We start from the raw sequence: 21,313 nt of genomic DNA, 5'->3' as shown, positions 1-21,313 counted from the left end.
GCCAACCACAAGATATCAGGCACAAGCTAGCATGTGAAGCATGAATGAGGCACCGTCCTCCTTGGCCCACCATCCACCTGCACCATGACCCAGTGTCGCGCTGGACTCTTCAAAGGACAGTCTGGCCCTGTTTACCTGGGGCAACCCAGCAGCGCAGCAGGGGCAGGGCACAGCCTGCTGGCTCCTTGTGCTGTGCCTGCCTTCAGCACAGCCACCTCTCCAGCCAGCCCGGGTCTTTCGGTTCTAGAAAAAGCCACCGCCACCTGCTCCTCCACACCTCTGGGTGAGCTCTGTCCTCACCACAGGGGCCACTCACCCTTGAAGACTCAGCTCTAACACCAGTTCCTGGCCACTCCCGGACTTCCATTAACCTACTCAGGCAGGTTAAGAGGTTTCCCTTAGGTCCCCAGGGGACTTACATACACCCCAGGATAGCCATGCAGGCGGCACCTGGGTGCACCTGCATTCATGTGCTCTCTCACCCAGTTGCTGGAGGGACTCTGTGCATTTTCTAGATTCAACAACGAGCATAGTGCTCCACCATGGAGGAGAGACCAAACATTTAGGTTTATTCCTTAAGCATTGACACCTGTTAGTTAAATTTAATATAGGTCTCATGGTTTTTAAACTTCAACTTGCAGAGGTTCTAAATAGACAGTTTTCCAAAGACTGTTAGAAGACATACAGATGGCCAACGACATATGGAATGGTGTTCCACATTGCTCATCATCAGGGAAATGCAAATCAAAACCACAAAGAGATATCACCTCACATCTGTCAGAATGGCTAGTATCAAAAAGAAATAACAAGTGTTGGTGAGGATTTGGAGAAAAGGGAACCCCTGTGCACTGTCAGTGGAAAGTAAATGGTGCAGCCACTATGGAAAACAGTATGGAGATTCCTAAAAATCTAAAAATAGAACTATTATATGGCAATTCTACTTCTGGGAATTTATCCAAAGGAAATTGAATCACTATCTCTGATATCTGCACCCCCATGCTCACTGCAGCTTTGTTAACAATAAGTCAAGGCACGGAAACAACCTAAACAAATATTTGCTAAAGTGAGACAATTTAAAAAAACAACAACAACCTAAGTTTTACACAGAAGCTTATGAGCTATAAAGTGAGCACGTGCAGGACCACCTACCTATCTGATTGAATAGTGAGTTTGAAGTCAGCTCTTGTTTATGCAGTGTTGTGAAATACCCCAAACACATTTTAAGAATGAAATTAAAATGGAATCTTTCGGTGATAATTCAGCTGTTTTAATATATCTAAACAATCTGCTTGTTTTGACCTATTAAAAGAGGAATAAAGGCTAGCTCTAAGGTTTTTTTTTGGCCTGGGAGAGTAAGACTTGCCTCAACTGATAAGTGGGAGGCAAAGTAGAGCAGAAATTGGAAGGGGAGGCAGGGTTAGCAGTTTGATTTTGGATGTGACAAGTTTGATATCGACAGACTTCTGTTATGGGTTGAATTGTGTCCTCCAGAAATTCATACGTTGAAGTCCTAATTCACAGCACCTCAAAATGGGAGCATTCTTGGAAACAGAGTCACTGCAGATATAATTAGGATGAAATTGTCCTGGAGAATGGTGGGTCCCTAATCCAGTATAACTGGAGTGCTTATTGAAGGGAATCTTTGGACCTGGGCACACATACAGGGAGATTGCCATGTGGGGATGAGTGTGGAGAAAAGGTGATGCTCCCACACAGCAAGGAGTGCTGGGGTTTGCCAGCAGCCCACCAGGAGCCAGGGGAGAGGCTAGGAACAGATGGTCACTCAGAGCCCATAGGAGGGACAGACCCTGCTAACATCTTGATCATGGACTTCTGGCTGCAGAATAGTGAGACAACACATTTCTGTTGTTTAAGTCTCTAGTCTGTGGTACTTTGTTTTGGCAGCCGTAATAGCAAAGTAATTAGCAAACTAATTCAGCATCCAAGTGAAGATGGCAAGTGGGTTTTAGAATCCAGAATTCAGGAGAGTAAGCTTGGGCTGGAGATGAAAATGGGGGAGTTACTGATATATAGGTGGCATCTAAAGACATGAAGCAGGTGAAATCACAGGGAGGGTCTGTGCAGCAGAGTGAAGCATGGAGGGTGAGCTCTAGGCTCTGCGACCCAGTCAAGGAAGACCCCCTGAGGAACTGGGCTGCCCCAGCCTGGGGATATGGGAGTGGGATCATCTTCCTCTACTTGACCCCCAAAACTGGAGCAATGTCTGGTCCCTGGGAGACCTAGCATGAAGAGTTACCAGATTAGTAAATGGCTGTGTTATTATCGCATGGCAACTATTTCATTATTTTGTTACTAGCTATTTTATGTAGCAGCATAAACTTACATGTATTGATTTTAAAGTAGGTGTTTAGGATTTATAACAAGATGACTGATATTCACATATTTCCCAAAGCCAATACATTTTATCAGCAATGAACTTCCGAACAAGCACACAGTCACAGGTTTGGAAATCCAAACAGTACAGCATGCCCCATAGGCACACTCCCCACTAGCTGGGATGGGTCTGCAAAGGCATCTGAGGCCAGTGACCCTGCCTTGTGTGTGTGTCTCCGGAAATAGTTTGTGCACAGAACACTCATACTCACACTTGCACACACACTCAGTATTCCACCTTCTCTTCTTTAAACATAGATGAAAGCACAATACATGCTGCAATGCCCCTTGCTTTTTCCTCTTCTTCTATTTTGTGACCTTTCTTGGCCCTTCTTCCATCCTGTGTGTAAAGGATTTCATTTCCCCCTATACACCCATTTCCATGGCTGCAAAGCCTTTCATTTTCTGGGTAGAATACAATTTATTTATACATTCCTTTTGGATGGACATTTAGGGTATTTGTAATCTTTTGTCACTACAACCAGTATTTCCCTGAATTACCTTAACAGATTTCATTTTCCACATGTACAAAGGTATCTGTGAAATAAATCTCTAAAAGCAGAATTTCTAGGTCAATGGATATGTGTTGTAATTGGGACTGCTATTGCCAAATCACCCTCCAGACAGTAGGGCCAGTTCACATTCTTACCAACAAGTGTTTGTTCCCAGACACCCTTGCCAAAATAGATTTTTATTTTAATCTGATAGGTGAAAATGTGAATTTCCATGTGGCTTTCATTTGCATTTATCTCATAATGAAATCGAGCACTTTTTCATATGTTTAAGAACCATTTGAATTTCATCTTTTGTCAACTGTATCTTTTACTCATTTTCCTGTTAGTTTATAGAGTCTCTTTATATAAGTTAGGAAGACAGATCTTTTCTTTATGGGATGAATTTCAAATACATTTTTTTCTAGTTGTTCTTTGCCTTTTGTTTTCACTTATAATGGTATTTGACATTGACACTTCATTTTTATGTAATAAAATGTTTCAACCATTTTTATGGATTTAGAATGTTTTCATAGTTATGAAGGCCTTCCCTTCTCTGGAATTACAGAATAATTCTAACGTTTCTCATAGTCTTTTTAAATTTTCACTTTTTGCTTATATGATTGATTTTTTTATGTTGGTGTGACTCCAGTGTTATTTTTCCTCCCCAGGTGGCTATATTCACTTGTGCCAAAGTCTGTCATTGAATAATCTTTATTTTTCTCCTTCAATATGAAATAATTCCTTTATTATATACAATAGCTGCAAATATGCCTGCATCTACACCCAATTTCTGATTCTGGTCCATTGCTGGTTAGTCTTGTAGGGGAGCCACATTAGTCTGCCTATCAGGGCTTGGTGCCATACTCACTGTCTGAAGCATTAGTACCCTCTGTTTACTTTCCCTTTTCCGGAATTTGTTTTGTTTCTTTGGCTTTTTAATAAGTTCATCTAACTTAAAAAAAAATGCCATCCTGTTTTTAATGGACATATGTTAAATTCTAGATTTACTTAGAATGGATAGCTTCATAGCATAGAAACCTAACAATTTTATGTGTATGCATGCTGCAAACATTTTCTGTAGATGTGTTTTAGTTTTGAAGAAGCAATCATGATCTTCATGCTTAAGCGTGCTCTGAAATATAAATACAATTTGTGTGTGTGTGCTTGCCATGATTTCTTATGTTTCTGTATGTAGGGACAATGGGTATCTTATGAGGTATTTTTATCATCATTGTTGGTATTATAATCTTTATCATGTGACTAAGATTTATATCCAGGTATCAGTAGAAGATGAGCAATCCCTTGTTAAATGCAACCTCATATATGTAAGGTCCCACCTTCAGAAAAACCCATTAAAATGTCAATAAACAAGGATCAAATTACAGTGCAAAGTGTTTACATATCCTAGGGCTTACTTAATTTCCCAAGATCATCTCAAAATAGTACACGTGCTTATAAGCAAGTCTTCCTATAATGGGACAATGGGGACAAAAAACAGAATATCCCTAAGGAAAGTCTAAAATCCTTTTTTCTTTGGTGAAAATCCTGTTTTAGAGATTTGGATCATGGGTAATAAAATACATGATTTTGTGTCTGGAGCCCTTCATACCTGTGTAGTTCCCCTGGGAAAGATGTAAAATTTCTTCTAATTAGCCCCCCAAAATATTTGATGTCATTTCATCAATTGAATGCAGCATTTTCAGGAGCCATTAGAAAGCTACTGCTAATTCAGCACATTGATTCCTTCTTACTGATGAAAAAACGTTGTACCCTATATTTTAAAACAATAACAAAATATTTAATGATATACAAGGCTAATTGAGAACAATGTGTTCTCATAAGGCAGTGAGTGAAAGAGGCATAGCTGGGCTTTTGCTGAATCTTCCCAGCACTTAGTTACAGACAAGCCTTTCAACCCAGTTGGTCTTCACTCAATTTGTGAACCCTGCTGGGGTGGTAGGAATCAGTATGTGTTCCCCCTGGCTGGTGGGGATGGAGTTGGCCTTGGACAAAGAGAGGAAAAGAGGTACTGGATAGGCATGTCACAGACAAAGCGGACCTTACAGAGTCAAATTAGCGACCACATAGAATTCGAGTAGATGTTTGAGAAATTTGCTGTGGATATTGGAAAAAAAATTTTATCTCATTTGCACAGATTATGCTGTCTGTCATGAAAGGAACCAAAAATTGTTTCAAAAGTTTATTCAAGTAGGAAGTAAGGTTAGCATGCCTGGATCCCAGTGCATTAATCACTAGGTGAGAGTTCTATTCTCTCTCTGCAGGTTCAGTTTTGGTGCATCATGATCTGATGGAGAGTGTGGTCAAAATTGGACACATCTTTCAAATTTTGCCCTTGATCAATGATATATTAAAGTGCATTGGAGATAAACCATAAAGAGAGGGATGGAGGTTTTAATATTTTAAATGCATCAAAAAACTACATGTAGGAAACTCAGTGATGGGCTTTAGTAACCTGCTTCCTCTGATCAAGAAAGCAATTTGTTAATCCCTCAGTAGTTCCTTAATGCAGTAAAAAATCTAAACTTGACATTGCAGAGGGAAAAAACATTTTTTAAGTGAAGCAGAAGTATTATGGTTTTTATAACACTGGTTTACTTGCTAATATATTGTTTAAAATCTTTCCATCTATGGGAGGGATTAGTCTATTAAAGTCCCATACAATGATGTACTTGTTGGGTTTTGGTAGAAATTTATGCTGGTCTGATAAAATGAGTTGCTTACTACACAGAGAAGACAAGTAATGATTCTACAGCATTTTGCTATGCTGATGGAAAGTGACTGTAAAGGGGTTTGTGGGGGGGACCTGGTATAGGGGAGAGCCTAGTAAACATAATATTCTTCATGTAATTGTAGATTAATGTTAACAAAAAAAAAAAAGAAAAGGGGGATTACTCCCTGATAGGATAAGATTAATGCATGCTTTAAATATCCTTAATTTTGATCATTTAAAGGGTGTCAGATGATCAGCTATGGAAATACATTTTTCTGATAATATTCCTTTCTCTTAAAAAAAAAAAACAGTTCCTGTGTGGTGATCTCCAATAAGTTCTTCACAATGGTATAAAGAGCATATCAAAGTGTGGGCAAAGGGTTTGTTTGTGTTTATACAGAGGATCAAAGCCTAATTTGGCTACCCAGAAAACAAGTTAAGATACGATATGAAGAAGAACTTCCAACATCAACATTCTCTGGAAGAGTCATTCCAGAAGATGATCATCAAAAAACTTCAACAAAGATCCTGGCGCTGTTGCAGTTGTAGCTGCATTCATCCCACCGGTTCCTGGACTTGCCATGGGAATGAAGAAGGAGATATCTAAGCTGGCCTGTGCATACAGTAAAACAACAAATTTGACTGGATCTATACTGTTGGAACTCAACCAAGAATTAGCAGAAGTGCAAGCTGCAGTGCTCCAAAATCTTGCGACTAAAGACTATCTACTGTTAAAAGAACATATGGGATGTGAACAGTTCCCAGGAATGTGTTGTTTTAATTTGTCTGATTTTTCTCAAACTATTCAAATTCAGTTAGACAATATCCATCATATCATTGATAAGTTTTCACAAATGCCTAGGGTGCCTAACTGGTTTTCTTGGTTTCACTGGAGATGGCTGGTAATTGTAGGTCTGCTTTGGTTATGTAGCGGTATTCCTATTATGTTAATGTGTGTACGCAATTTAAGTAGTAGCTTAAAACCTATTCATGCTGAAGTTACTCTACAAGAAAATATGTCAAAGAAATAATCAATCTTCCCATGTTTTCTTCCGTCTGCTACTTCTATAGCTTTTCTTCTTCCTTCCTAATTACAACCCTTAAGTAGAATTTGTGCCTTATATCGAAATTACCGAGTATCATAATTCTTCCAAGTGGTAAAGATACCTCAAGACAAATGCTGGGCATAGAAGCCACAGGGCATAAATGTGCAAAGAAGTAAAAAGCTAACCTTTTCAAACAATATTGCTTCTCTCTCACTTACCAACTTTACATTTCCCTGTATGGCCCCAGAAGATGACTGGTTAGCCAGAGACAGGTAAGATTCCTCAAGGGAGGAACAACCTAAGACAGGCACAGTCGCAGGGGGGCCATCAGGTGAGAAATTGGGGATCAACAGAGGTGAGGCTTAGAACCTCACCCCCCCTGTTTTGAGAGAAATCTTCTGCATCCGTGGATGTTTTGTTGCCCTTGTCTGGCTTGGATTAATACTTAGTCTATAGGCACACACCTGATCATCTACATTTGCCCTCTTACAGTACGAAACTATGTTTTCTACCTTTATCTTGCATCTACCTACCACTTCAGCATTTTATTAAAAATAATAATAATAATAATAATAAGGGAGAAATGTGGGATTCACATATAAATCAAGTATAAAAATCAAACGAATATTCATATTTGACCTGATTGTTTATAGTTCATAATGCGTGATCAAAACCGAAAGTTTCTGTGATGACTGCCCTTGCACTGTTCACCATGTAAGAACTTATTCAGTATGTAAGAATTTGTTCACCATGTAAGAACTTGTTCGTTATACTTCAGAAGATTGGAGACTGTTGAGAATTAGGCTTGGGGTTGATTAATGATTGTGCATTGAGTCCCCTATACAGAATTTTATTGTTGTTAACAACCATTTGATCAATAAATATGAGAGATGCCCTCTCAAAAAAAAAATGAGTTGCTTACTATTCTCTTGTTTTCTATTCTTTGTGTAATTGAGTAAAATTTGATGTTATTTTTCCCTTAAACACTTGGAAGAAATTACTGTAAGTCAAATGGTCATACAGTCCCAACACAGGCACTATTTAGTTCTTTGAACTGAAATAGTTTACTTAATTTCATGGAGCCTCTGTCTATGTGTAAAGTAGATTTTATACCTGTCAATTTATCTTCAAGACTGATTGTGGAGATAACAAGGTCCTCATGCTTTACCCTCATGTATAAGCATGAAAAATGCCATGGAAACATATTATAAACGTCTGTGTAAGTCCTACATTGTTTTACGGAGGAAGGCAAATTAGTGGGGAAGAGTAGACAGAAGTGGTCAGAAAACTGAATCAAACTGTGAGGAGGTAAATACATTCTCAGGAGATATGCAGGAGTCATAAAGGATACCCTTTGCACCATCTAGGTGCGGAGCACAAACACCTCCTGTGCAGGGTAGTGTGAAGCCCAGGGCCCCATCCCTTCCCATCTTTCATGTCCATCAGCAGGCACCTAGGACATAAGAGAAATTATTTGGGATAAGACATTGCAGTTCAAATTTCAAGATATATGTGCAAATACTTAGATCAAGATCAAACTGTTTTTTTGAGAAGAGACTTTTAAGTTACAAAAATGGATGTGTGGGTGAATGTTTACTCAACCAACTACAGCTTGCTTTCTCTCTGTGTCCCAGAACATCCCAGGAGCTCTTCATTCTTGAGGGAACTCTAATAACGACCTGATCTCAGCAGGTCAGCATCTTTCCAGTGCATGGAACAGGATACAGGTATGCCCTGACTGTGTCATCTCAGCCCAGCCTGGGCTTGCTGTGAAGAACTAGCAGCTGCCTGTGCCTGACCAGAAAGCCTGAAGGGAAGTGGTAACCAGGAGAATGCCTAGCAGATTAGAAAGGGGGTCTATGATAAATATGCCCACTTACTTGCCCTTCAGAGGGACAACTAGGTTTTCTCCCCAGGCTCTGTACTGAGTGGAGCCTAGTGGTCCATGGGAGTCATCATTCATTTATTCTTTTATTGACTTTCCTCTTTCCTGTCTCAATTTCCTACTCCCTCTGAGTATTTTTTGAATCACATCCTAAGTAAACTGCATGCATTGAAGTCCTGTCTCTGGGTCTACTTCTGGGGGACCCCAAACTAAGATGATGTGTTTGACATATTGTCAACTGTTAATTGCCAGCAGGATTCAGGGAGGGCTCTGTTTTAACTTGTCTGCTTGGTATTTCAATGTTCTTTTTGCTCCTTGGCAGCTTAAAAAAAGTTGATTGACTTGGGTGAAGCATTGGTACTCTATTAAAGGATGTTTAGATTGAGTTTAGATTTAATTTCAGTTTGAGTGCTTCATCTTTAAACAAAATAGCAGCTGAAAATTTTCCAAATGGATTGTTTTCAATAATTTGTAAACTACATTTTACAAATGTAGTTTGGCAAGGAATTTTCTGCATAGACAGAGGTCTCTTTGGTTGTCTTGAATCAAGCATATAGTTCACTAAGTCACAGTATAAGATCCATAAAATTGAAGCCCCTGTGAGTTGCCATGGAAATAGCTGCCATCTTTACCCACTGGTGATTCAGTCTGACAGTGATTATTCCAAAAAGTATGTGTTGAAGAAAAGAGACTAAAGAGAGCGTGTCAGAGCCTTTATCCATTCACCCAGCCATTCATTTATTCATGAGATATTTATTGAACATAGAGTGTATCCAAAGCATTCGTTTTATTCAAATTTCAGGGGAGATTGTGTGACATAACTTTGAGGACTAAGCTGGTTTGATTTATGTTCTGTGTTTTGTTTTTGTCTTATTTTCTGAACCACTAGTAAGTCAAGTGGGAGGAGCAATGACCCTGTTAGTCTCTGGACTAGAGAAAGAAAAGACTGCTTAGCCCGAGAGTTACGCAGAGGGTGTGAAAAGTGAACTGGTTGGGGTCTGAGTAAAGCTCTGCTCTGAGGACAGCCCCCTCTGTTGAGGGGTGTGTATGTGTGTGTGCAAGTGTGGTGTGTTTGGGTTTTGAGATAAGGAGATAGGAAAAACAATATACAATTTTTGTTGAGTTTGAGATGGGTGCTGAGGGAATGAAGTTCCGAGTCCAAAATGGGAAAGTGAGGGAGTAAGAGCTGGAGGCAGGCTTTGCTCTGGAGTCTGCAGATCTTGTTGGGCCTGGAGCTCCCACTGCATTTCTCTTTCTCCCAGAGCTGCTGTCTTGCTTTATGAAGTATTATAGGACACACAGGGAGGTCATCGAAGTGTCCTTCGAATTTTTCCTCTTCCTCCAAGAAACGTCCTGATTGTGTATGTCTGGGGAAGCATGGATGTGCTAAGAGCCAAAGCAGGAAAATCTTCTTGTGTGTGTGGGATGTGATTAGAAGCCAGGTGGATCCAAGATCAGGCATCTCCCTACATGCTGTGCCTGTGGACAAGGCTCCAGCTCAGGGGGCTGTCTCTGATCAATTCTGAGGTCCCTCTGCATGCAGTGGAGCACGGGGACACTCTCCTTGCTACAGTGGATGCTGAACATCACCAAGCTCCACTTCTAGCAAGAATACAGACCCTTACAGCACCAGCTTTGTGGGCTCATTCAATCTGTTTCTCCTACTTTTCTTTTCATTCTGCCATTTCTTCTCCATTACTTATTTTTTTTTAATGTAGTACTATATAACTTTGTATGTCAATTTGTAGTTTTTTTGTGAATAGAATTAATATATTCAGATAGCATTAAAGGTAGCTTTAAATTCTATAAAACCCAACTTATTCATAAATGGATTTAAATTATAGCAGAGAAGAGTGAAGTTAGACATTAGGGAGAATTTACTGGCTATCAAGATTGTTAAATAGCTTGCCTAGGAGAGTTGTGAAATCTCCCTCTGGATATTTTTATGGTAGTCTTCTCTCTGAAGTTGTATGTTTGGAGTCCTCTTTGGAGAGAGAGGAATATATTCCATTATTCCAGATGAAGGAATTAGAAACTCAAATCCCTGAGCTTCTTTCTATTGTGACTGAATGGGTCAGCAGCTGCCAACCCTCTGAGGTTAAGGGGAGGAATTAAAACAAAACAAAAAAAACCAAACAAACTTCTGCCCAGTCCTTTCAGATAAATTATCACAAATAAAGAAATTCCTCTGTGTAATTTATGGCTACGCTTGTAAAAAGCAGTTTGATGCTTCTTTAGATCATTAAGGCCAAGCCTACCCCACCCCTCCTTATAGCCCTCTTAGCTAGTGGCCTGGAGCTCATTTTGGATGGGCTGAATGGCTGGGGAACACACACATGCACAGCCACTCTGCATGTCCTGGCACCACTCTAGATTGGGGGATGCAGCCCAACTGTATCACAGTGCAACAGTGTGTTCCCTGCGATAAGCTGTGCTATGCTGCAGTAACCAATTGTCAGCCCAAGTTGCTGGGAAATGGTTCATTTTCAGACATGCTATATGCCTGTTGCCCAGAGGCTCTGCTTATTTTTGTCGTTCAGAAACCAGACTGATGGAGCTATGACCTTCTTGAAAGTTGCCAGCTGTGGGTCACAGGGAAAGAGAACTCTGGAAGGCTTGCATTAGCAATGACATGTTTGGCTGGGAAGTGATACATATCAATTCCACTAATGACTCACACTGTAGAACAATTTATGGTCTCATCCACCCAACAGAGTGTCAGAAGTATAATCCAACAAGGGGAAATAATTAAAAATGAGGACAACACAAACAATAACTGTCTTTTGCTTTCTATCTCATTTTCTCTTTTAGTGGAATGAAAAATTGGTCAAAATTGTTGGACACCTGTTACTGTTGAATATAGACATTACAAAATATATTTTCATCACTGACCTCAGAAAAGATACAAAATTTCTGTCTATCATGTAGAGTGCTGAGATCTTCTGGATCATTTATTTGAGGAACAAGGTTTGATTTATATCCACTGGATATGAACAATATATTGTAAGAATGTTAAAGTTTTTATTCCTGTACATTTTTCCTTTTAAAGATCAATAAAAAGGTTTACAGTTCAAAAAAAGAACCATTTTGGTTTTCACCGATTTAACAAACACTTGATTCCTTTTTTAGTGCTAAGCTAGACAACATGCCAAGAAGTGGTAATTAACTGAACCATGAGATCCAACAGGAAGGAATAGACATTTGTTCTAATCAAGTGTTACGCAAATCTGCACTGCATGATGTCCACCAGGCAGGCATGAGGTGTCTTGTTGAGTCTGGTATAAGAACAAGTTGTAGGTTAACTGAAGAATGTTGCAGCATCCATGGTCTGAAAAACTACAAGTATTTCAAAGATGCACTCTGTAGATGCGTATGTAGCAGCAGTAGTATTAAACTTGGACTGGAAAAAACCCTAATCACATAAGTACGAGTTATTAAGTCCAAATACATTGTCATGTGTTTATTTGGTGATTTAAATCAGTATGTGTGTGTACTTGTTCTGTGTTATTCTCTGTGATATTTCATTTTTGCTGGGGAAGATGCTTTCTTCTTGGGAATGGTCCCAAGACCTCCTCTTACCTTCATTCTGAGCAGGTCTTATTATTTCATTTTTAAAGTCATCAGTGCATACCTGATTTTCTTCACTTGGGAATATGTGAGATGTTTAGTTTTCTTAGCCTTCCTCCAGAGCTGCTGCTATGAAGCAGAACACTGGCATGTCCCTCTCTGGTTCAGATTCATGGAAGGAATGTGGGCTCCTTTGTTTAACTCAGTTAAATAAACATTTTTTTGGGACACCAAGTATAGAACCCGTATTCACTGTTAAGGAAAAAATTACAGTGCCTGTCCATAAATATATTAGTATATCTTGAGAGAGATGAGATTTATGAATAACTATTTAAAAAAATCTAGAGTATATTTAATTTAATATTAAAATCGTTAGGAATTCTGAGTCTTCACAAATAAAGGGTAAGATCTAGAAGAGGCTGGATTTATTGTGATAATACCACAGCAAGATAAATATGTGGTGGTGGGGGCATCTTTTGAGCATTTGTAACTCACTTCCAACCTATGTGCTAGACATTGGGTTTCAGAGCATGGTTGTAAATCCAGCCTTAAAATGTATTTTTTATCTACCTGGGTCCCAGGATTAGAGTTTGGGTAACAACCTTAGGATATTTAGACCTTTCAAGTCTTTTTGATTTTCATTTTCAGCATATTCTGTAGACTGCTTATTTTACGCAGTGATGTACTTTCTCAAAGTAATGATTTGATATCCATTGCACTAACCCGTTTTTGTAAACATTATAGGTAGTGTCAACAAGCAAATTTTGTTTTGTAAAAAGTAAGTCTAGGCTTTCCTTTTCAGGAATTTTTGTACAAGTTTGTAAAAAGCAGAGTTGTTACTCAAGTGTTTGCTACACTTCAGGATCTGTGCTCCTGAAGGCACACAGGAGTGCTCTGTGCAAGGGCAGCTGTTAGAACGAGAGGCCTTTCTGCACTTGGCTTTGTAGCTGGCACTTGGCTGTGGATGAGTCAGTGTTACCCTGACAGAGTGTTCTGAGCAGACCCCCACATTTCTTGTCATAGCTGATTATAAAGTATTTGTTTCAGGAAATAGTGCTTGCTACTAGCAGTCCCTTTCCAAAATATCTTTTAGTGTTTGGCATGAAGTTATTTTTTAGTCAGGAACTTAATGGGAAAATTGTAACTGACCCACATTGAACCTGAATTGAACTGATGAGGTTTTTAGCATTCTTCTCCTCAAATGAGAAGCCTGAGGATGAAGCACCATGCAAGCAGATAGAGCCTAAAAGCTGAGGCCTGATGGCCCCCTTCCAAAAGACTCTCAGCAGTTCGGGAGAACAGCTGGAGTTGCAGAGCTGGAGTAAGACAACCCCTGGCCACAATCTGTGCCCAGCCTATTAGCAGAGCTGTTCTCTCAGATGATTACATTTCAAGTCCCCCTCCCAGTATTTAACAGTTCACTTGCTGGACATAACATGCAGATTTTCCCTTAATTCACTGTGGAACTTCAAGCAAGTTCTTTGCCCCATCTGTGCCTCCGTGCCCTTATCTGTAAGATGGGTAAGGTAATAGAGTCTATCTGATAGGTTGGCAAGTATAGGATGATAGCCAATAAGGGCCAATTATTAATATTATTTATATTATTATTCTATGAAGAAATATGTGATAACTGATGCTGATTGCAAACATAGTCAGTAAAGTCATGTTAGCACAATTAACTGTGGCCTCTCCCAAAATTTACTCTGCACTGTTGATCTTTAGACTCTATAACAGATAGTATTGAGATTCAAACATGCATTTATAATTTTTAAAATACTTCATACTGATGGCATGGCATTACAATAATTTTCATATTATTAGATTATCTTGCTTGATTTAATAGATTCTCACATATTTAATAATCCACATATCTCACATTCTACCAGTCTGAAATGCTAATGTCTCATCAAAGGTAATTCAGAACTACTGGCACATGAATTAGTCTAAAATATAATTGAGGTAAAATATAAGATACACTAGTTGGAACTAATACTAACTGCACATGTATAGTTAGTACTCCACTGATATTAACTGTACTAATAAGAAATTTAATTAGAGGGTTGAAAAATAAGGTAAAAGTTAATATGAATACTTAGTCACTGGAAATTATTTTCTTTTCTCTTTCTGGAGTTAAGAGAGATCCAGACTGATTTCTTTATATATAAACAATCTAACTCCATGAGGTAACGGAAGTTGAAAGACAAAAGGGAGACACCAAAGTTTCATGTCCCATTGAGTGAGGGAATATGGTTTAATATGGCAGAGGTGGCACAGACTTTGGTGTTCAGTGTCTCCTGAGTCCCCACCATACTGATGGCAGAGGAGGGGAAAAAGAAATAAAGTCATAGGAGATAAGATAAACAGGTGAGGCAGATATGGGGCTTGGGACAGAGAAGCCTTCATGTAAATAAGAGATTTCAATAAATTTCCCAGAAAAGTGGTGTGAGTGGGAAGGTAGAACAGACTCACAATATCCTCGAAGGGGCTTGGGGAGACCTGGGGCCTGAAGGATGAGGCCCTGGGCGGCAGGAGAGGGAGCCAAGGGCCCACACAATATACTTGCCCTGACTGATGTCACCTTGCTCTTTTCACTGGACACATCATTTTAAAGACTGAGAGAGAGAGAAAGGGAGTCAAGTTCATGGCTGTTTTTTGATAAAATATAATATAATGTTATTAATATAATATAATATAATATAATATGATATAATATAATATAATCCCATCACAGAGACAATAAGTTTTAGCCACAATGTCTAATTCTAACAAGAAAGACTTCAGGGCAAAACTGAAGTACTGAGAGAGAATAACATGTAGGGTGATGTTTAAAAGTGAATTTTTTTTCATTAGATTAGGAATCAAGCGTGTGGGCAGAATAGATATGCATCCTTCCTGAGAAAGTCAGTTGAGAATGAGTTCCAGCAAAACTAGGAAATAAACAGAATTAGGAAGGGGAACACATGAGCTAGGAAATAGTAGACCCATCCAGGAGTGCAGAGTGTCTGGGCTAGGCTGAGTTTCAAGCTAGGAAAGTATCTTTCAAGACTGGAGTAGGAGGATGGTGGCTTTAGAAGGGAAGACCCCAGGAAAGAAAGGAACTGATAAAACAGGAAGTATGATTTGAGCTTAGAAAAGCATGCAGCTCTAATAATGCCAAGTAATGCAAGTAAAAAGATGGCAGTTAGAACTTTGGATAAGAAATAAACAGTATTAGAAAGTATTGCTCAATATATGGAGCAAAATTAAGTGTGGAATTGCTTAGCAAAATAACAACAGTTTAGAAGAGATAATCATTTGATCTTGACAGTAGGAAAAGCGTAATTTGAGTGGGCCAAATGTTAAGACACAGATTCAGAAAAAGAAAGAATTTATGGGCTATTATAATTGTCTCAATGAGAAGTACTTATACCATCATAATATGGTAAATGCCTTATTTGTTTTTGATCTTTTGAACCAACCCATGGACAAAGCAGTAAAGACTAGACTGTGGTACCGATTGAATACAAAGGAAAGGGTATAGAAGGCACAGGGGAGGTGGGGGTAAGGGAGGGACTTCACATTTACGTCATCCAAAACCTGGGAGGAGGGGTCATTAAATAAGACCCATAGTTGATGAAAAAAGCAAATAGACATTTAAATACAGGTAAGCAATAGAAGAACTAGTATCTCAAAATCACAAAGAAGTAAGTAGGAGTGCAAATGAGCCATGTCTAACAGGGATGTCAATGACTATTGTCTGAGGTTACAAATCAAGAAATAGAGAAATGTGTGTATTATCTAGATTAGTAGAAGGGTGAGGCAGGGAGCGTGTTACTTTTAAAGCCTTTTTGTACTAGTTGATTTGTTCTACATGCATATATTATTTTTATAATAATTAAATGAAATTAAGAGAACTGCCATCTTACTTAATATTTTGTGATTACCTATTCCCTGTGCCTCAGTTTCCCTATCTGTAATCTGGAGATAACAGTGTACCTGCCTCACAGGGTTGGTGTGAACAGCACTGTGCTTGGTACATAAACACTCAATGAACAATAGCTTTGGTTAGTGTTTATCAGTTCCATGTTGATGTCTGCATGTTGGCTAATGGGAAATTCTACTGCATTTGAGTAATTCACTGTCAGAAATACTGACACAGGCTGAATTTGTCAACAGAAAAATAAACTTGTTTGTGCAAGTTTTCTTAAAAGAGATTATGAAACTTCTTTCTGCTCTGCCATCTTTACTCTCCATTCATCCTCATGCCGGAAGTGAGGTGGCCACAGTGTTTACACATTCACTTCTTGTCACTATGTTTAAGGAAGGAGATAAGTGATGATGCTGTTTGAAGGCAGGGAACACTTTTCCTAGAAGGTCTCAACCAACAGCACAAGGGCCAGTTTCCCACTGCCCACTGAAGCTGGGGTTAGCGTCCACTTCCTGAAGCGCTGGTCTCTGCGGGGATGGGCTGGACGAAGAGGCAAGAGTCATGTCCCAAAGGAGGGTGCTGTGTCCCTTATATCTGCTGGTAGCCTCAGGAAAGCAAAGGCAGAGGGCAAGTGCTAACACAGGAAAGCCGGAGGCACTAATAGCAGTGGAGTAAGCCTGGAACCAGAAGGGGCCACAGCAGAAGGTTGAGCTTGCTGCCTTTTCATGACTTGCCCAACCAGGAGTTGTAGCTATGGCATGTTCCCATTGGTCAACTGCTTTAGAGATAGGGTACCCTACAGCAAAGCCTCCCAACTGTATGATCGTTGTTGTCACTGTTGTCTGCTGGGGTGTTTGTGGCAAAGAACACTATGTTCATGAAAGGGTGAATGGTCAATGCTGCTGGACTAGCGCTGATGACTCTGTGGCCATGAGCAGGCTTAGGATGAGCACCATGGAAATGTCTGCAGTCCAGCTGGCACATTTTGACAGAGCAGTCAACTGCTCTTTGGATGTAAATATCTGTCATCTTGGGTGGATCACTCATCTGCAGAGTTCCCAATGGGGGTGCCATGTACCTATTCTCATCAGCCACTGGTTGCAATTTCTTGAATTTTCCCACATAGTTCTCTTCCAATTGGAGAGATCCTGGCAGTTCTCATGAGGATTTGGTTACTGAAGGGGAACTGTAAGTGCTGGGATGTGGCAGGAGCATCCCACAGGGATCTTTTCTTACTGAAGAAGATATTTTTCTCCAGTAAATGGTATGATCTTAGTTCAAAACTCAAGATTCAAATACTAGCTACCCAACCATTTTAGCTATCAATGGAGTAGAGAGAAATGTTAAATTAGGCATCATGACAAATGTTTTTTGTCGGTCTACAGATGTCAATTGTCATGGGCACATCCAGTATGTTTTTTTGGATGGTCACTATGAAGTGACACAGTAGGGTGCATACGAGGATGTGAATTAAGAGAAATAAGAGTTACAGGCTTATTTATTTATTTATTTTGGTATCATTAATCTACAATTACATGAGGAACATTTTGTTTACTAGGCTCTCCCCTTCACCAAGTCCCCCCCACAAACCCCATTACAGTTACTGTCCATGAGCGCAGTGAGATGCTGTAGAGTCACTACTTTTCTTCTCTCTGTTGCACATCCCTCCCCATGCCCGCCCCCCACATTATACATGCTAATTGTAATGTACAGGCTTATTTTTAGTGGGCTCTAGGCTGGGAGCCATGACAGAATGTAGTGCCTGCATAAGGGTCTTTATAACTCCTACACATTGATTCTTGAAATGACAAAAATCTAATACAGGCAGAAAATAAGTATGGAAGATATGAAGTAGATTTCCGAAAATCCAGTTTCTCTACCTTTATATCTTTATTCAAATCTAATATGTTAGCATGTGTTTTGGAGATAGAACCTCTATGTTAATAGTATCCCAGTTATTCAGTGCAGTCTTCTACTATGCAGAAAAGTCTTAGATTAATGAGTGATATTTTTTTCTTGCTGTATTTTCTTTCCTCTAACTCTTTTCTGTCATGGAGCTACTGACCAGGATATAAGTGATATTTTGCAATGGGAAATAACAAAAGCTAATGTTATCCCTCTTTGCCTGAAATGCAACAGAAAAATGGCAACCTGGAGACCTTTCAAAACAGGGCTTGGAGGGCAAACAATTGAGGGCCCACATGTCTTTGCGGCAGAGTATGTAACTGCTGATGGGGATTTCCAGACTAGGTAATATTGCTGCCCCCTGCCCAGCCCTCTGCAGTGATCTAGAACTACAGGGTGATAAAACTGCCTGTCTGCCCATGCAGGACTCTCCTGTGTAATCCATTTCCTGACTCTCTCCTTTGCCACCGTCTCCATTTTTTTGCTTGGAAAACTTTGAATGCGGAACAAGTGCTTTTTTTTTTCAATGTGAGTTCCCTCAAGCCGTTTCCCGCTTTCAATTTCTAAATAACTGCTGGAGGCAAAGATAGCAGCTCTCGAGCCCCACACACCCAGGGCTTTCTCCCTGGGCTTCTCCTGCTTGGCACCTTTACCCTGCTCACCCTCAGAGCCAAGGTTTTCTTTATTTTTTTTTTAGTAGTTTGGTGTTGCATAAATATTGATGAATACTTTGATAGCAACTCCAAAAGGAGGAGGCTGATGTCACAGCAGAGAACATCTATATTTGGTAAAGCCACTGAAAGGAAGAAAACATAAAGGTGAATGATTTAAATTCCTTATGAAGTAACAATATGAGGTGTTTGGAAACAATTTTATGAAGAATTTTCCTTTTTTTAAAAAATTGTTTTGATAGCCTAGTAGAAAACACATTCCCCTCTTAAGATAATTCATTATGTTTTTCACATCATGAGCCAGTTTTGGTAAAATATGACGTGTAGTTAGGATGTCTGAATTGCTCAGGAAGTGGGGGTATGGCAGTGTGGAGAGCACAGGGTACAGAACTGCCCGGTCGGAGTTCAGTTTCTGAGCAGCTGCTTACATCCTGTGTTAGTGTGGGTGCTCCTTATGCCTCAGCTTCTCCATGCCTAAATAAGATAACAGGTTCTATCTTGCTGAGTCATAGGAAATTAAGTGAGATAATATCTATACATTGGTAAGCAGAGATATTGACCCATCATAAGCCTGAATAAATATGAGATAATGGTTATAAGACATATTTTATTTTCCTATCATGTCATATCAATAATAACCTATGTGCCCATTGCAATGCTTGCTAATGTCTTCCATTTCTTTGTTTCAGAGCAAGTTAACATTGTACTACTCATTTTTCCCTTTAATCTCTTACCTTGAAACTCCTGCAGAGAAAATCTGGAATGTTTTTCATTGATTTCTGATCAATCTAGATCAGTCTAGAGTAAAATAGAGAAAGTGAAGTGTGCAGTAGAGAAAAGGGCAAGCCCATCTGGTTTTCAGGTTTATCTGCACAAATGACCCACCCAATGACACTATCAACTTAAATCTTCACTGAGCTTTAATTTCACCATCTTTAAAAATAGGGATAAGATGTATCTTTCCAAATAAGTGAAATAATGTACATGAAAGCTGTAAAAATTAGTTAAAATTTAAATAACACTGTCCAAATTATGGTAGTCTTTAATAAAATTTCTTCCATTCACCATGCATGATCCATGAATCCAGCCATCCACAAATACATCCATGCACACATTAATTGACTTCTACAATATTTAGTAAGCCTTAAGGAATGAGGAAGAGGGCTGGATCCTATCATTAGCACCTGTGCCCTTCATACTATCCCTGCCTTAAATCAGTCTGAGAAAGCCTGGGAACACATGTAAGAGAACAAGGAAATACAGAGTTATTAGTAATCATGGTCAACAGAATGATGGCCCCAAAGATGTGCATATCCTGATCCCCAAACCTGCCAAGACATGGCCTTTAATGGCAAAAGGGACCTTTAAGATGTGATTAAGACTAAGTACCTTGACATGGAGAGATTTTTCTGGATTACTGTGGTGAGCCCAATCTAATCACTTCTTTAAAATCAGAAAGCCTTTCTCAGCTGTGGTGAGAGAGAAAGACAGGAAAATAGGAAAAGAGGCAGGAGTAACTTCAAGCATGAAAGGGACTCCACACCGCTGCCGACTCTGAAGGAGGAGGAAGGGGCCTCGAACCCCAGGACGCAGTGCTCTCCAGAAAGGAAACTACAGGAAGGGGGTACTCCCCTGAGTCTCGTGTTGGACTTCAGATCTCCAGAACTTTAAGGTAAAAAGCTTGTGTTGTTCCAAACCCTGAGTTTGTGGTACTTTCTCTGGCAGCAATAGAAAATGAAAACAGTAATCGAAAGGCAATAGGTTTGGATGGAGCTAGGAGCCCTGCAGCCAGAGGGCAGGGGCCAAAGGGCTCTGGGACCAGATGGAGCCCAGGGATAGGCCAGGAAAACGCAGGCTGATGCAGCTCCCTCCACCACACCCAGCTGCTTTGGGAATTAGGGGCTCCGTTTGCAAATGGACATGGCCAAGATGGGCACTAAATGAAAGGCTGTGAGATCTGGCTAAGTACGGGGGGGTGTGAGGCCAGGCTGAGGAGAGTGGCCATGAAAGCAGCAGGAAAGGACAGCAGGAGAGTGGACACAGCTGGCAGAGTAGGGCATGCTGGATGCCCAGGTGGGGACCCCAGGGCCCCTGCACAAAGGAGCTGCCAAGTTAAAAGAAAGCTGCTTATGCCCCAACCAAAGGGACTGTCTGAGCATTTGGATTGGCCTGAGATATACTGGGGAGCATTACAGTTTGCTGTATTGAAGAGGCCATTAATTACTTGTACCTACTGCATGACTAAGTTTTTAAACGTCCTATTGATAACAACAAACTTAATTCATCCCAGCGCCAGAATGTAATGTGGTCTAAGAAGGCTAATAATTTGGTAACCTTTATGCTTTAAACATATATTTATCATTTATTTAGTGGGGGTAGGAAGAACCTAAATTTTTTATTAGTAAATAAAAAGTACCTTCACTGGGAAATATCTGTTGAGCATGTGGTTGTGCTAAATGATCTGTGCTATGAACAAGAGGCACTGGGGGAGCAAGTCTGCAGAAACAGACTCCCTGGCACAGCAGTCATTGGAATAAGTACACACTAAGTTTGCGGTGGTGTCTGTGTGCACGTATCTAGCATGGCCACATGGTCCCCCACAACACCCCTCCTGGCTTTCTAATTGGCTGTTTTCCACAGTCTACCTCAGGGTATCTGGGGACTTCTAGCTCCTGTCCCTGCCACATGGGAACTAAGAAGTGTGATTTTGTTT

Source organism: Manis pentadactyla, chromosome 3 (genome assembly GCF_030020395.1).
Source record: "Manis pentadactyla isolate mManPen7 chromosome 3, mManPen7.hap1, whole genome shotgun sequence".
Taxonomy (NCBI): Eukaryota; Metazoa; Chordata; class Mammalia; order Pholidota; family Manidae; genus Manis; species Manis pentadactyla.
This window is presented reverse-complemented; position numbering follows the sequence as displayed.